The sequence below is a fragment of the Sinohyriopsis cumingii genome, chromosome 15 (assembly GCF_028554795.1).
Source record: "Sinohyriopsis cumingii isolate HCF-2022 chromosome 15, ASM2855479v2, whole genome shotgun sequence".
Classification (NCBI taxonomy): domain Eukaryota; kingdom Metazoa; phylum Mollusca; class Bivalvia; order Unionida; family Unionidae; genus Sinohyriopsis; species Sinohyriopsis cumingii.
This window is the reverse complement of record NC_142975.1, coordinates 57262012-57277824: the sequence shown is the minus strand read 5'-3', so window position 1 is coordinate 57277824 and position 15813 is coordinate 57262012.

The following is a 15813-nucleotide window of genomic DNA, read 5'->3' as shown; positions in this document are numbered from 1 at the left end:
ACACAAAGTTTTAATACAATCCTCCACACAGGTTGGGTGAAGAAGCCTGAAGAGCTACATTCTTAAAATACCCCCACCCACCCCATTTCGGACTTTTTTCTTCAATAAATGTTCAAAAAGTGATCCAGAAACAAAAAGTAAAACCTAAATCTGCGTCTAAACCTATCTCATACAAAACTTATAAAATATTATACAAATAGTCCAAACCGATCTCATACAAAACCTACAAAATATTATACAAATAGTCCAAACCGCTCTCATACAAAACCTACAAAATATTATAAAAATAGTCCAAACCGATCTCATACAAAACCTACAAAATATTATAAAAATAGTCCAAACCGATCTCATACAAAACCTTCAAAATATTATACAAATAGTCCAACCCGATCTCATACAAACCTACAAAACATTATACAAATAGTCCAAACCGATCTCATACAAAACCTACAAAATATTATAAAAATGGTCCAAACAGATCTCATACAAAACCTACAAAATATTATAAAAATAGTCCAAACCGATCTCATACAAAACCTACAAAATATTATACAAATAGTCCAAACCGATCTCATACAAAACCTACAAAATATTATAAAATAGTCCAAAAGCGATGACAAATAAAATTCATAAAATACTCCCTTCTAAAACCAGATTCAAAAAAAGTTCGCCAAAAATAAGTCAGAGGGAAAAAGTATGGTCTGATGCAGCCAACAAAATATCAATAAAATCCCATGCTTGAGATAGTAGAAGAAGCCAGAAAAAAAGGGGACATTATCAAAATGTAATAACTCATTATTTACAGTTCCTGAATACGTTCGATAAGCCATTTTAAAAGTTAGATATCAATATATATATGCTGATCAATTATATACTTTTGAGACTACACTTTCATATTATTTTAAATTTATAATAATTGGTCAACTTTTCTTTGAAATGCTTCTGTTAGAAATAAGAAGCATTTTTCACAAGTATCTGTTAAGTAAAAACTCAATAGGAAAATCGACTAATAGCAGATATAAACATTTTAGATGAGATATAAACAGTTTCAGTGAAGTAACAAAACTTGAATTTAAAAAAAAATATCAATAAGAAGGGCTAGACCTACATGAATTGAAGAAGGAGAGAAAGTGATCGAACACTAATGTAATTTAAACAAAAAACTACATTAAATAAAATGATGTCATTGTTAAAAGCAATGGTTTAACAGTCTCTCAGCGAGAAATGTAGGGAAAGCAAAGCTATTTTATATGAATTTATATAAAACGTGTGAAGCTGATCTTGTAGATCTAAAATTGTTACTTAACTACCCAGACATGATTACAGAAGCATTTCTTAAATGGTTCTATATTATATACAGACGTTGTAAATTTTCTAAAATCAGTGCTTAATGAAAAAGTACAGGAACTGATCGATTCAAGGCGAAAAGTGAAAAATTTTACATAAAAACGTAGACCACACTAACCTACGTTTAATTAAGCGAACCAAATAAGCCGTGTTTACTTAATTTTGGGAAGGTACTGTAGTATTACAGGAAAAGTATTTACATGTAAGTTTGATGAGTACGAAACTGAAGGAGTATTAAAGAAATAAACTAAATATTCATTTGCATATTAAGGCCTCTCAAGAATAGAAATTAGGTCAAAGTGATGTCTTTTTTAAAGCGGGGGCGTGGTCCTTGTAAAAATTAATCAACGAATATAGTTGATGATGATATGGTTTCAGTGTTAAAAGTACGTCTAAGTGACATGCCGTTTGGTGACAATTTAATTAGGAGTGAAAATTGGTCAGATTAACCTACTTTTGAATTACCAGATTTGTGATCCTCTAGACACATCCTTATGTAAAGTGTATGGCTCTAGATGTAATTCGGTCCATTAAACGAAGGACGTAACAAAAGACTATTGAGATTACAAACGTCACACAGAATATGAAAAATCGATAAAAGTGTTTGTTAAACTCTTGAAGATGTATCCATCACAAGCAGTCGTTTGTATGAGTAGAACATAGAAACTGCTTTACAACACCAAATGCTCACCAGCCAATGAACACAAAATAACTAACTTGCTCGGTTCGAATCCGTCCCATTGCCGATTCAGTCACTCCTAAGTTATATCAAAGTAACGAATGCCTTCCAGATTGTTTTCACTGTTTACAATGTAAGTGCTTAACTCATAATTTAAAAACTACTTTCATGCGAAGTTGTTCTGATGCTTCACATCTTGTCTGCCTGGATCGAGTTGAGTCCGCTGTGCCAGGCAGTGAATTTTGAACATTCAATTTTCATTGGTGATTATTCTTTATTCCAGTCCAGGGTAAAGGTTACAATCTTTTCTGATTGATAATTTCTTAAAATGGACTGGAACAAATAATAACAACATATCGGGACTGAATGTAACCTATTCACTTTGTAACTATTCCGGAAATGTAAGCTTGTAACTTTCATATATTCTTGATAAAGAAAAACAAAAAGGAAAGAAGAAAACTCAAAAGCAATATCGAAAAATTAATAAGTAATTCATATATCAATCTAGTTTAGTCAGGCTCGTCATTCTCACACCATTTCTATCAAATTAACTTTCTGAAATTATCTTGAGATATACCACAGATGGTTTACTTGTAAATGATACTTCTAACACCTTTCTTAGTTTTAAATAAAAGATATCAAACAACAAAACAAGGAAGACGTAAAATCAGTCTTTGACTGGCGAAAGTATTGCACGCATTAACTTTTCCGTTAACAATTAATTGCATAATACGCATGGTAAATTGGCATGTAAACAATTTTAAATAGTGACTAAACCAAACGTTTTAATTTAAAAAAAAATACATTAATGTAAATTCTGTCTTTACATGTTTCAAATCTTTAAAAAAAATTAAATTATGTGATAATGAATAGTGTATTTAAGGTCGGCTATCATACTTACTGTTTTCCTCCGATAGATAATGAACGGTCGCTGACAACTCTAAAGAAACTGACACCAGTCGCAAACTGATTAAACCTGAATTTATGGTATCTAGCCCTCAGTCATTTCCGTGTTTTGCCTACATAAAGTATTCAAAATCTCACACCTAGTAGCCCGAGACTATGTTTGTATACCTCTCAAAGAAGTTCAAACAACTTTTTTCTGCACGTATGGGCTGACATTGCAGATGTCTTGAAAAGACTGGCACTGATGAAATGTCTCAAAAAAATTACAATATACAAGTCTCGCATCCTTGGCTACAAGCTATTCTATTATTATGTTGTCATCTTCTGTCTCTACTACAATTATATCTAAATACGAAGCAAGAGAATTGAGCCAATGTTGAAATGGTGCCAACAGTCGTATATCGACGTGGTCATAACATCCAATTGCATGCAGTAAATTCAAATTCATTCACCAGATGGTTCAAACACAATAATTCAAACGCGACAAAAGGAAACGCTGGGACGATCACTTGTCGAAATTCCAAATGAATTTTCCACCGCAAAATTGTATCCAGCTAAAAATTTACTTTTGTACCATGCAGAGTCACTCAATATCAGCAACGAGCTAGCAGGGTCAGCTCTGCCAGGCTATCCACAGTGATGATTTGGGAACAACAGTTTACCATTTCATGATTTTATCTCCTGGAGAGAAACGAAAAATTATATATAAAACTTGGCTGAAGATATACAAATTTGGAAGCATATAATAATAATAATAATAATAATAATAATAATATAGGATTATATAACTATTTTAAAGTAATTGTAAATTGCAAGAAACTGAAAATCCCAGGATAAAGTCACTAAACTTGAATTTATAGCAAAAAGACGAAGGATACCACAACAATTAATGCTATATTGTCTACAACTCATATCTTTACCGGTCATTTAAATCAGATTTTTTTTAAAAAGTTTTTTTTTTATATATCTGCAAATATAAACAAAACCAATGTTGCTTTGTGTATGCATGTTCACGTGTCCGGGAATTCTCAGTATATTGGAGTATTTAAGTGTATTCAAGTCGACATGGCCACGATTTCACTTCCGGATCATCACCAATGCCTTATAACTCACAGTGCACTGTCACCGAAATACACACAGACAACAACACCCTGAGCTCATATTCTCAAGACTAAACAGTTACCTTTAAATCTCTACCAAAAAAAAAGCATAAATAAAACTCTTCTATCACCACCAAAATGAGAGAGGGAAAAATGTTCTAAAAATAGACTAGAACTACATTCGTGGGTACTGAACTGGAAGTATTAATTGTGACCCGATTCCTTATGTGTGTTGGCGTTGCCTTACATTAATGCAGGCGTCGAAAGAACTTTCTCTCAAATGAATCTGATTAAAACGAAAGTAAGAAACAGGATGGGGCAAGGCATGATGGAAGCGTTTTACGCAATCGAAGCTATATGAAGCGCAATGGGATCTGTTGCAACGGATTGGCCCATTTACAGCAATGCTGAGTAATTTCAGTTCGAAAATTTATGCGACAACTGAATCTGCTGATCACGACGAGGACGTTCTACCTGAGGAATACTTTGAAGTTACAGATGAATAAATATTTGTAGTGATACTTAATTTATGGTATTTGGTTCTTATTTACTCTTCAGATTTTAATATATAAATTGGGCGGTTTGGGGGCTGCTTTTTAAAGGTACACGTTCAGGAATTGAAAAAAAGTATCTGGCAACCCTGGCACTATGTGTGTGTGTGTGTGTGTGTGTGTGTGTGTGTGTGTGTGTGTGAGAGAGAGAGAGAGAGAGAGAGAGAGAGAGAGAGTGGTTTGGGATTTTTAAAGTAGCTGTAACAATTTCAGTCATATTGCTAGAATGTCTACAGTGTGGCACTTTATAGTGATGTTTAATACTGGGGTATCATGATACCAGGCAGACCAGTCTTAACACTAACATCTTTATACTAAGTGCCATTCGATGCAGCTGCATTGCCTGCAAGTACCATTTTTATGTCTTGGGTATAACTTGGCCGGAGTTCGAACCAGTGACCTCCTACATTTGAGACAGACGCTCTAACCACATAGGCCACCGGCGCGGTCACACTTCACTACTCCACTTCCAACGGAAATTTTTTATTTATTTAATTGGTGCACTTCACCTATTAAATAAAAAAGACTTCCGTTGGATGTGGAATGGAGCTCGAATACAATAAATTGCAAGCTCTAGCCACCAAAAACGTGGATACAAAGAAATCACGATATTTATCTGTGTTAAGTCCTTAACAAAAGCTGTCTTTCTCATCCGTCCGTCCAAATGTGGAAACCGCTATTTCAACAAAAATCACTGAAATAAATGCGTGTTGGGTTTTATTGTTTAGCACACCCTAAAAAATGAATCGATACTTACTTCTCTGATATTGTATAACATGCGATTAGAAAACACTCGACTGTTTGAGACTCTCTTAGTAAAGTTGATAGCTCAAACACACTAAGCTCTAAAGGTCATTTACCAGGCTTAAACCGATATTGCAAATTGACAGTTCATACACATCACTTTCTAAAAGGCCGTCTACCTGTCTTGTGTTGTAAACAAAATTATTGATTTTTAAGGAAAATGAAAATTTTTCAGTGCCTACTCAACGCGGCAGGGACGAATCAGGTCAAGTGTTGGGATAAGGGGAGGTTAAAAAATTTCAAAAGGGTTCTGACTTTCCTTGAGAGTGCACCAAAAAGCAAAAAGCCTGTGTCTACTTACTCAAAGTGTGCCAATACCCAACAAGCGTGCGCAATGATAAAACGACGGTAAAATTTCAAGTGGCAATCGATCCGGCCATGCGCGGGCAGAATGGGTTGTAGGCATTTGCGCGGGAGAAACGTCTTTTTACTCCGCAAAGATGTTTTTTTTTAATTAAAAAAAAAAAACAGCTCCATGTGCAAACACCAATTATACCTCACTAGTTTTTTCTTCTTTCTTTAAAAAAAAACCTTTACATGGTCTATGTGGAAAGAAATACCTATTCCACATTTACTCTGCTATGTATTTCAATTTCTTATATATATATATATATATATATATATATATATATATATATATATATATATATATATATATATATATATATATATATATATATTTTATATTCGAACATAGTATTATATGATAAAAATAATATTTTTTGTTGGTTAAATAAAGATTATGTACACAAATTTTAGCGTACCCAGCGAAAATAAAGTTGCTTTTGACAAGAGTCTGCATCGCTTCCGAATATTACGTAAGTCATCTGCACATAGTATTGATTGATTGATTTGATTTACGTCGCGTGCGCCCAGAAGTAAGATAAACAGTTTGGGAACATTTTAGTGTCATAATCTTCTGTTTCTATTACAATTTCTGTGTGGTCATTCTCTTGGGAAAATAAATACCCCACATTATATGACCCTTCTGAAATAATCAAAATAGCATCGGCGAGATTTTCAAACTCTGCCGTACTTTAAAAAAAAAAACTCAGACTGTTATCTACCAAACATTACACAAGACTTAACATTTCGATATAAACTGAGGATAATTATATTTTAAATTTATTTTAAAAAATAACCCTACCATTTATATTGTTTTGCGATAACGTTTCCAGAAGGCAATCCGCTAAACTCAGTCAAAAATTTTGCTATAATCAATAAAGAAGCAAAATAATTTTCGGCTGGTAATTTCCGGGTTTGTTTTTAGAACATTTTTTTCCTCTTTCATTTTGGTGGTGATATAATAGTTTTATTTATGCATTTTTGGTATTTAAAGGTAACTGTTTATTCTTGATAATATGAGCTCATGATGTTGTTGTCTGCATGTATTTCGGCGACAGTGCACAGTGAGTAATAAGGCCTTGGTGATGATCCGGAAGTGAAATCTGTGTTCTGTTTACATGCTGCTATCTTGACAGTCCAGCATCTCAAAAAAGAGCAGGTCAGCCTTTGACGAGAATTTCACCGTGAAGTCATCTTTGAAGGTATTTTAGATTAACATATGATTTGTATTGATTTTCACACAATGGAAAGGTCAGTACTGAGAAACAAATGTAGAGAACATATAGTAAAATTAATTGTGTTCTATGTCCATCTGTGCAGTTCAGACCATAGTCTGGTTCCCTGCACAGTATGCTCCCTGCGTTGCCCTCCGCTATACTAATACTAGTCTGGTTCCCTGCTTAGGGGGCAGGAGCCAGTTTTTATGTACAAATTTTATACCGCAATCAGCGACCTAGTATAAAAAATCATAAAAAATCAAATACACAAGTGAGGTCAAAAAGATCCATATTGTTAGATACCAATATTAAAACAAAGCATAAGAATAGTATTCACTTGACCAGAGAAGTCAATGGCATTTCATAGCAGAAGAAGTTTATGCACCCCAACCCCTATTTTATACATGCATTTTTCACATCCGAAGGCCATTTTTGACAGCATGTGGTGCTCACAGTGCAAACGCAAGCTCTTTCCCTGGATGAAAATTTTTAAAAACATTGTCTGCTAAATAGTTTGATGCAATTCAGAATAGTTGTCATCCAAGCCGTTTTTGAGATACTCTACTTGCCTTGAACCCACGTGTCTACTGCTATGGGAGGCTAGCTCTTCTTCCTAGCCGACTATTGGTATTTCACTATCAACATACTGCAGAGCAACTATGGAAAGTGTACATGCCTGACATCAGTTTCAAGAACAACACAAGCCTGAAACACCTAGTTCACAAATATATTCATATCTATAAATAGTAAACAATAATAGCTGAAAAAGTCACACCATAGCCTTAAGTTAAGAAATTTGCCAGGGGCCAATTTACGAAACTAGACTCTGCCACCTTAGCATGCTCCCTGTGGAGGGCAAGGCAGGAGCATAAAAAGCAGGGAACCAGACTATTCAGACCAGTCTAAATATCCGAATACAAAATCTGATACCGACCACGGGCGAATTTTTGGTGAAAAAAAATCGGGTCCACAAAATTACGTTTTCCAGATTATTTGGTATCATTGTAGAGCTACATTTATCTACCTTTCTATAATACTACCCTCTTTAGTGTATCTTAAATGACCTTGATGCTACAGAGCTTGGAAGTAGCATAATATCTCCTGATGCGTAAACGAGGCGCCAGGGGTTTATGAGTTCATGGACATGTCTTCATCATTTTTCTGATCAAAATCTTTAAAAGTCATGCATTGTATCTAGTGAAATGACTGAATTATATTTCTTTTTCAATGCTATTATTAAATTTCCACAAATCTTGTTGTTTTTTTTTTTATAACTTAGCAACTGTATAAGCTTAACGTGTACATGGTGACAAAACTTCCTAGTATGGTTGCTTATAATATTTACAAAATTTCTTTACTTTTAAAATTAATATGTCAAAATTTCTTTACAACACCTTACTGGTACATTGTATTTTACCTACTGTATTATGTTCTGATATTTTGTGGCAAGCTCAAACCTTCAAAAGGCAATTTCATTTTCCAATTATTGCCCTGGCTGACTTTTACAACATCTGTCAAGCCCAGGTCAAGATTTACACCACTTATTTCTTAAAAGTTTTTAAAACAATGTCTTTAACCTTCTAAATAAACCAGACCAATCCTATTGGAACATAACTTGACCATTTCCACTGAGAAATAGCCCTAGATATAGTTGTAGGATTACACATAAACTGGATAGGTTTTGGTGATTTACCTCTGGAGGACTGCGCAAGATATGTTGCGACAGAAAATATGACAATGTTCGACTTCATCTAAATCTATCATATTGTGCCCAATCAGAACACCCTCAATCTCTTCAGTAGAGTAAGAGAAATTGGAGATAATTCGCCACAACGATATTCAGAATTACGTTTAAAGCACTGAAAAAACTTGATTGTTTTATATTTAAAGGATAAACATTTCACACAAATACCACTGAAAAAATAAAGATATTCTTGAATTGTTGTATTTTAGGGTTTAAGTAACAAGATATTTCCAGCTTTCACTGAGTGTAGTGCATGAATTGATTGTATCTGGCTAAACTTGTCCTAGTCAAACTATTTGTTATCAGTGCACATTTTTTTCTCTTTATGATTTGTCTCAGGTATTGATTAACAATGAACTTGATTCAAATGAGATTAATTTGGTACAATCCCCTGTAGGTAGAGTTTTCAAGTAAAATCATATTTGGTATTTGTGATGGATGGTTAGGAAGTAGTGCTACTATAAAATGTGACGAACAAAATCCATAAGAACTAAAACGGCCAACTTAAGGGGTTGTTACGAGTTTATACTTTTAGGATAAGTAACAGAGAAGAGTGAAGACAACCAGCTTTGCAAAATGTAACAAATAATTTATTTCCCTAGAATACAAAGTGAAAAATTCAAGAAAAAAATAACTTACAGTTTTACGAATTAAATCTGAAAATAATCCAAGAGTTAAAACACAAGTCCTATCAATGAAAAGTTCTAACTTAATCACAGTTCAAATCCCGATAAAAATCCAAGGGGAAGGTGATGACATCTGTAATAACCTATGAAGTACAGATGTGTCAACAGTCAATTCTTGAATCCCAGAACATGTTATTCCAGTTTTGAATTCAGTAAAAATTCCTATGAATGTTGTTGTCCAAGAATTATATCAAAACACTTTTGTATTTCCAGAGAAAATCATCACTTGAATTTAATAATTTTTAGTAAATAAAATTGAACCCAAACTGGTCACAACATAATACAACTTAGCATTTCAAATATTTTAAGCCCAACTGGCAATCCTTTGTCATGCCATCAGTTATAGGACTAACTAAAATGCAAAACAGATTCCTGGATGGGGGTCAAGAGATCACCTTTCTGGAGAAAAAAAAAATTTGTTAGGAGAAATCCATTTAGTACATACGCAAAAATCTGGCAAAGATTGACCCCTCGCCCTCCCTGTTCTCATGCATACTTTTTTACACACCCCACCTGCTTGAGCACCGAGGCAGCTAAAATCTTGAGCCAGTAGCAGTCTGCAGTGAGGCCAGATTCAAGGATGTGTAATCCATGGGGCACGCCACAAAACTGTGTCAGACTTGCTGCTGATTCTTACCCTGAGACTGATAATAATTTATTTTAAAAGTTGTTTACCAAAACTGTCACTGATTTTGGAATGAGGTCAGAAACTAGACACAATGTTTCTATTATCGAAAATAAAAATTAAAAATAAAAAAATTTCAGGCAATGTCAAATCCAGTAAACAATGTCACATTACAACAGCATGTAATAAAATAATTTTTTTTAAACAAACAATTAAATTAAATATATATAACAGGATACATATCTCTAACAACAACTGAGTAATTGAAAAATATGAGCTTAGATACAGATTCCCCAGGTCACATATATGTAGTAAAGTAAATATTAGACTGACATCTGTATAATAAAAAAGTTACAAGCATGTGTAAACCGATGAATCTGCAAGTGAAATGCATCGATTGGCCATAGCTTCATAAGTAATTGGAATATTTTACTGACACTTTGCATACAGTCATTATTTAAGATGATTTAAACCTGGACAAAATTTAAAGAAATCAGAGATGGTCACCACAGGAGAGCTCCGATCGATTAGGCATGGAATGACCAAAAAATGTTTGATTACCATCACAGACTGCTAGCAGGTTGTCTATTTGGGGTATATTTTGGTTATTCTGGCAAGAATGAGAATGATGTCAGAACATTTTACAAGTCTAGACCTATCTGCAAATCTCTGTTACACACATTATTGTTCTGAGTATACTCTACATATAAACAATATATTGGAACATCTCAAATGGTACTAATGTACCAGTGACATCTTTCTAAAGATGACTAACAGTATGAATTTTCCAGATGTCTTTGTGATACATAATGAACTGAATTTTGCCTGTGTCATTGTGACAAATATCAGTGTTAATGTTTTTAATTTGACATGGAATCAAATTCATGGGACTTTATCAATTCTTAAAGAGGCTTACTTTGATAACTGTGACATGTGAAACTGGTCAATGTGTAAGGCTCTGGCTCTGCTTACCAAAATGCCAATGGTTGAAATGTTGCAGAAACAGTGTTTGTACTTGTAGAAATATTTGTCCTACGTTTAAACTTTACAGAGGTCAATTTATTAAGGAAAGTGGGAAGAAAGATAAAGCTTTCCAAATTTGGATGGGTGTGTGTTAATAATAGCAGTTAGATAAACCTGAATTTGGATTGGACAAGTTAGTCATATGGGGTGGGTTTCCCAGGTGAAGTCTCATGTTTTATAAATGTCTTACACCACAAAACTAGTCAGTCTAAGTTGTTACATTAGATGACAAGATCTTGCCTCCAGTGGTAGTAAAAAGTGCTCCCTCATGAAGATTGTCCACTGACAGTGTAGTTTGAAGTCTGTGAGACACACATAACCAGGGGTGTAAAGAAACAATTCTGCTAGATGGGAAAAGAGAAGAGAACTTCAAAGCAAGGTACAGTGTCTTAATTCATACATTTTTTTTCATGGATATGAGTCTTAAGATAATTGCTTTGACTTTATTTGTTTAAATGCCATATGAATCATGTATGCTTAGAACTGATTATTATTAGGTTTGTAGGATGCTTATGCTGATGAATTGTTAGTTAGCAAATAATGTAGTTAAAATGAGTAGTGAATTTAGTTTGATCTATTTGTATGCCTAAGATGTGAATTCTTTTAACATATGAATCGTTTGTATTAACATTTGAGCAGCATGATGTAGGGTATCGTATGGCTATGTTTTTTTATTGCTGGCTGTACGTGTGGATGTGTCTAACATTAGACAGTTCAAACTTCAGGGGCTAATTGTTATTACCGGTAGGTGAGAGCAGACTTGCCTACCAATCAATTAGTGATGAAAATTAGTTTTGTTTGAGAAATGCATGTTTACTATACTCTGTTAATGTCTATGGAAAGAAAGTGAAAGCAAATAAAGTAAGAAACGCAAGGCTGTGACCTGAAACTATATCAGCAGTTATGTGTCTGCTGCAAATTTGATAGGTATTCTAAAGGTAGTGAGAGAGGGGAATGTATTCTGTCAGGAGGCAAAGACCCAGCAGAATATTTAGTCTGCATTTATCTTACTTTAGAAGGAAATAGCTTAAATAACTGAGGTGACTGGAATAACAGTTAATGACCAGTACAGGTAAGAAGTTGGACACAAGAGATAGGCCATTATAGGCAGCAGTAAGTGAAGAGGGAACAAGTTGACCCGAACCTACTGAATTCAGTCTGAAGAGTGACCTGCAACCAGATCAGGTTATGCAGACATGCAAGACAATTTCGAAATGCTCACTCAATGGCATGATGAAATTTACCATACCTATGTAAATGGAACTCCAACATTTTAATGTATGTCAACGGAACATGAAAATGAGTACATTTGCCGGTATCATATTTTGATTCGACCAGAATAAAAAGAGCACAGTAAGTATATTAATTACATAAAAATTTGTGGAAGAGTGTTGATATGGGCTGCCAAGTGTGTGAGATATTCCTGAAATTTGATTACTCGTTCTGATGTCAACCGACGTCGGAACATGATATACAGGCCCATTATTTGGGTACTAAGACAGCATTGCTGTCGGGCTTTTCTGCGCATCGAAAGGTTTCTGTCACCAATATTGGCGCAAAAGGCATAAAGAATTTTACCGATTTACGAAAATTAATTACTGCATTGTTTACCATTTGAAAAGCAGCAGTTGTCACCAGAACATTCTCTTCAAAATAATACTAATTTGGGACACGGGATACTACCCATGTGTTTCCATGACTTGCGATATGTCGACCTATTCTGCGCATGGCTTTGAAAAGATGAAATGTCAATGCATAGAGCTATGGAAATGAAACAAATTCCTTTGGAGGCTTTCTGGTAGCATTTCAGCTGAGAAACTAGGTCAAATTTATAGCTGGTTTTACACAATTCAACATAATAATACTACTAAACGGCACTAGGTATTAAGCAAACTAAACAGATCTTTTTTTAAAAAAAAAAAAAACATTTTAAAGCTATTATGCTGAAGAGGAACAACAATGAATAGAATGTAATGTGTTTACAACGTCTCGTGTATGGAAACAAAATTACTACATAATTTATTATATAAAAAAGACTATAAAGAGGGAATTTCTTGAAAATCCGTCTGAGCGGCAACTTTGATAGCAGACGATAAAGTAGGTGTGGGAGAACTTCTTGCAAAATTAGAAACTTGGATTAAGATGAAGTATTGTTCTAAGGTAAACATTTCTATCTTTTAAATAATGTATTTACTTGTATGATTCAAAAAGAGAAGTATTAAATATTTTTCTTTGTTACAAGTTCAAGAAGGTCACTGGAGTGGGTTTTCACGTTGATATTTAGAAATCATGTTTTCATACACATTTAGAATAGAAATGTGGGATAATTTTGTTCATTGTATGGCTCACTTTCCATAATTAAAAAGGGCGGTCGTTCTTTTCTGATACAAACTGGATTTTCGACCAAAAGCAAGACGTGATCCAATGTTAACAGAAATGACGTATCATTGCGCAGAATTACCCGACGCGCAAAATTAACCGACACGTTCGTGCTGCCGATGAGTATTCTTTAACTCATGAAGTTTTGATTCAAGAACCTTGTCTCTTCCTACGTGTACCTATTGCAAGAAAAAAGGACACGTTATTTCTGATTGCTTCAAATTGAAAAAGTAGGCACCAGAATCAAGACAGACATATTCTAAATGTTCTTATTTCTAAGAGGTCACGGTCACGGTCATGTATTAAAAGCAATCAATTTGTTGGGCCTCACAAACCCCAGTCTGAATTTATTATGGAGAGTTATGAACCATTCATATTGAAGGGTTCTATATCACTCTTGGTGATTTGGCCAATCCTATCCCTATTCGAGTTTTAAGGGACACAGGAGCTTCTCATAGTCTTTTATTGTCAGGTACTTTGCAGTTTTCTGAGAAGTCTTCTTCTGAGAGTGTTCTTATTCAGGGAGTAGAGTGCATTTTTTAATTTTTCTCTCTGTTGTAACAATTTATCACCAGACTTAGTCTCAGGACCCTTGATAGTCGGCACAGTGTCTGTTTTACCCATTGAGGGCACTTATTTATTACGACCTAGCTGGAGACAAGGTTGTGGTTAACCCACTTGTAACTGACAAGCGTTGCTTGGATCAAATTTGATCCAATTAAAAAAGAATTCCCTGATTTATTCCTAGCTTGTGCAGTTACCAGAGCTATGGCAAAGAAAGATCTTGAGAATGATGTTGATAAGGAAAATATTCCTTTAGCTGACACATATCTTGGTCAGGCTTTTGATGAGGTCACTTTCACTCCTTGTTTGAATCAATCAGAAGGTATCGTTTACAGTGATCTTCTTTTAACTACTCATTCTCTTTATTCTAATCAGGGTGATAAACGACAATCCCTTGTTGTCGAACAGGAAAAAGATCCTGAGATCTCCTGTTTGTTTCAAAGGACCATTAGTGAAACTGAAGCCACTGAAGTTCCTGTCTGCTATTTCATTAAAAGTGGAATTCTTATGAGAAAATGGAGACCTCCAGAGGTACCTGCTGATGATGAGTGGTCAGTGAACTATTAAATTGATGTTCCAAAACGTTACAGACTGGAAATAGTCTGGCCCATGAAACTCATTTGGCGGGTCATTTAGAGATTAACAAGACATATCACAAGACCTTAGTTCACTTCTATTGGCCAAAAATCAAAAGTGATGTTAGTAAATACTATTGATCTTATCATACCTGTCAAATGGTAGGAAAACCCAATCAGAAGATACCCAAAGCTAATCTACAACCTACTCCTGCCTCTGACAAACCATTTAGTACAATTATGGTAGATTGTGTTGGTCCCTTACCTAAGACCAAGTCAGGTAACCAATACCTGTTGACCATTATGTGTGCGTCAACAAGGTTTCCAGAGGCAATTCCTTTGAGGAATATTAACACTTTGATAAAGTTTTTTTTAATTCAATTTGGCCTACACAAATATGCCCAATCAGGTCAAAGGTCAAATTTTAGGTCTGGAACTTTCCAGTCTATTATGTTTGAGCTTAGCATCCAGCATGTGAAGTCAAAAGTGAAATTATTATTTGACAGAACTTCATTGGAGCGAACTTTTGAGTCTGGTAATAGAATTCTGTCTCTTGCTCAGTCTTCAAAATTTTCTTCAGTTTAGATATTATGGCAGCCATTATAAAGTTAAGAAGAAAATGAATGAGATAAATTATAATATTAGTTTTCCTGGGATCTAAATAACTTATAGGAGTACCAGTATATTTAAAGAGATAGCCATGTAAAACATGCAATTAATTTAGTTGTATCTGTCCCACTCATTGAAGATTTAAGTGGGGGAATATCATCGAATTCTACTGATATTGGAGTGGCAAATCATCGGAATTCAGAAATCATGAATGATCTGGACCAGAAACTTTCACATTTGCAAGAGCAAGAAAGAAATGAATTTAAACAGTTAGTATTTGAATATGAACACTTATTTTCAGATGTTCCTACAAGAACAAACAAAATTTTCCATGATGTTGAAACTGTAAATTCCAAACCTGTGAAACAACACCCATACAGGTTGAACCCTCTCAAAAAGAAATTCAGTATTTGCTGGAGAATGATTTTATAGAGCCCAATAAAAGTGACTGGACTTCACCATTCATACTTGTTCCAAAACCAGATAAAACTTCCCATATGTGCACTGATTATAGGAAGGTGAATAGTGTGACAAAAACATTAATTTCCATTACCAAGAATCAATGACCGTATTGATAAGATCGGAAATGCCAAGTATGTCACCAAATCTGAGCTTTTGATAGGATTTTGGCAAATTTCACTAATGGAAAGAGAAAAAGA